Genomic DNA, 2,810 nt, shown 5'->3' with positions numbered 1-2,810 from the left:
CCGCGGGAGAAAGATGAGGCTTTCTGCTCTCGTAAAGATATACAGCCTCGGAAACCCTGTATAGGGTCGCTATGAGTCAGAACCGACTCCACAGCACATAACAACAACTATATATATATCATTTAATATGTCTAACCACAATACTCAAGTAACTACAGCCACAAAATCATATCATCCATTGCCTTATTCAATATTAATTTGTTTTAGCCTTTTAAATTTATATTGAATACTTATTTATATCAAAGAGCTCACAGGATAGTAATTTGAAATTGTGACTCAAAGATCATTTCTCTTTCTCAACATCAAAGTAAAATACAGAGCAGATGCAGTAGGAATAACACAGTCAAAGAAGCAAGATAACAAAAGATGGATGGGAAGAGTGATTCCAATTATATACCAACATGCTTACATTTAAAACACCGTGTCCAAATCACTGCGTTTTCACGAAACTCATATTTTCAAAATATGTATTAAGTATGATAATGAGAAGATTTAAGAATAACATTTCTGCTTTAAGGCTCAGAAAGTGCATAGCAGCATTGAAATAATGAAAACAATAAACAGAAAAAAAAAGACAACTGTAATAGGAAATCAACTAAAATGAAATGGTTTTGTATTTTTCATTTCAAAAGGAAATATACACATATTTCATTGATAACTTAGGCACTTTTTGGAATTGGGCATTGCGGGATCAGTTTGAGTAAAGGTTCAGTGAACTTTCTTTCTTCTTCTTCTTCTTCTTCTTTTTAAAATGTTTTATTGTGAATTATATGGTAGTTTATATGGGGGGACTTTAATTTTACATTCATTCCATCGTATATCATCTCATTGCCATGGATTCAAAACCCTCCATGCATCATCAACCACCCAAAGGGTATATTCCAGAAACCTGCCCCCTACACTTCCCCCTCCTCCCCCCATTTTTCGGCCCACAGTCCCTTTCCTTCTCTGGGTCCAAACCCCAGTCGCTTCATCACTTTGCATCATCATCTCTGGCTCCATCTCAGGCATCTCTGTTTCTCTGGGTAGGATCCCACTATCGGCTCTTCTCCGTTGATGGTCCCAGGGGCCTCCGCTCCTATCCTGGAGAGTTAATCACTCCCTTCCTTGTTACAAAACTTCTACCTCTGCATTTCCTACCCTCATACTCCATCCTGATAAGCATTATTCACTACATTATCAAGAGTTACCCATCTGTATCTCCTTTCATCAGCTCCGCCCAGACAGATTGAATAGTACCTACTGAAGATTCAGCCTTCCGCCATGCTCCCTAGCACCTGGTTCCCTCTTGAAAGCTTATAAGCCAGTCACTTCTTGTCTTTGTAGTCCCCACCTCCCAATTTGAGTATCCAATGTCCAAGCTGCCCTTCTCTGTCCACTCTGTGTGTGGGGGTGTGTGTGAATGTTTGTTGCTGTGTGGATTTGTTCCCTCTTTTGAGTCGCTACTCCATAGGCATAGGTCAAGTTCATCAGGCTGTATTAGCTCACTCTTTTTTTTTTTTTTTTTTCCCCATCTTCTTTCCTCTCCTGGTTGAGCTCTGATCATCCAGTCATCCGGTCCAGGTCATGTAGGTATCATTTGCAAGTTTGGGCACTCCTGTGCATGTATCCTCTCTTCCCATTAGCCGGTAGCTCCACTCTCCTCTCGAGTCCTCCGTGGCCATGCCCCTGATTCTGGACCCAAGAGTCTCCAGGTCTCTTCACACTGCTCTCCAACCGAGTCCCCAACTGGGTCCACAGAAGTCCACTGAACATTGTAGGGCTTAGCTTGTGGCTTCATTTCTGCTTTTACCCCACTTTCCCCCATAGGTGATGTGTGTGGTCACCAATCAGAGCGTGCATTTCCATTGAGTCTTAGTCTTGGAAGAGGGTTTGCGTTTAGAAGACCTGGCCACTTGCCTTGATGTTTTCTAGGGAAGCAATTTGTTTTTTCTTGTGGTAACAGCCCATCTGCCTCCATTTTTCCTGTAGGTCTTTCTTTCAAGAGGTATTTTTTATTCTTCTAGCTTCTCCAGGCTGGTCTGCTCATCCTTTCAAGTGGAGATTTCTCACCTCTGGAGATCTGGATGTAGTTACTGTTTCTACCTATAGTTTTATGTATTGCAAAGGCTACGCACGAAGCTTCATTCACTGGGTTCACTGTAGCCCCATTTTAGGTATTCCAATCAGTTTTAGGCAGAAGACGGACTTACAAGTCTTCTACTGTGGTGTTTCTGACTTTTCCTTTCTCTCCCTCTCCAGTGTCTACTCTATATTGTACTGCAAGGGAAACCAAGATTAAAACAAAGAAAGAAAGAAACAAACAAAAAAAAACATTCAAGCTTCTTAACAGGATTCCCACCCCCTCATTCCAACCATGACTCAATCCCTGCATCTCAGAGTCCTGCAGTTCCAAGGCTGTGCATATATCGTCCTTTATCTCTGTCCCCTTTAGCCCTTTTGAACATGCCCAATTGTTCTCCCATCTGCCCCGTTTCTCCACTTCCCTCTCCCTCCCTGTATATTGCCCCCCTCCCTAGCACCCAAGCTCTCCTGAGACCAATCCCCACCCTGCGCTCCACCCTTCCCCCTTCACCCCACCCATCCACAACTTCCCAGCAACCGACAAGGACTTCCCCCTACCCCCTTTTAGTATAATTTATTTTTCTTAGTCTTTTACAGTAGTGGTCCTATGCAGTATTTCTCTTTATGTGATTGACTAATTTCACTCAGCATAATGTCCTCAAGATTCATCCATGTTATGCGGTGGCTTGCCGCTTCCTTGTTATTCTTTAGTGTAGCACAATATTCCATTGTGTGTATGTACCACA

The 2,810-nt window shown here is 42.5% G+C and overlaps 1 protein-coding gene across 2 annotated transcripts in view; it reads left to right on the top strand.

Moving 5' to 3' along the window:
* The window catches only part of LOC102838260 (dystrophin-like), a 3,237,302-nt gene that overhangs the window by 1,855,372 nt on the left and 1,379,120 nt on the right, over positions 1–2,810 (top strand). The gene's annotated exons all lie outside the window — the stretch shown is intronic.

The sequence above is a fragment of the Chrysochloris asiatica genome, unplaced genomic scaffold (genome assembly GCF_000296735.1).
Source record: "Chrysochloris asiatica unplaced genomic scaffold, ChrAsi1.0 scaffold00139, whole genome shotgun sequence".
Classification (NCBI taxonomy): Eukaryota; Metazoa; Chordata; class Mammalia; order Afrosoricida; family Chrysochloridae; genus Chrysochloris; species Chrysochloris asiatica.
The sequence above is the reverse complement of the archived record's forward strand: the minus strand, read 5'-3'. Positions and strand labels throughout refer to the sequence as shown.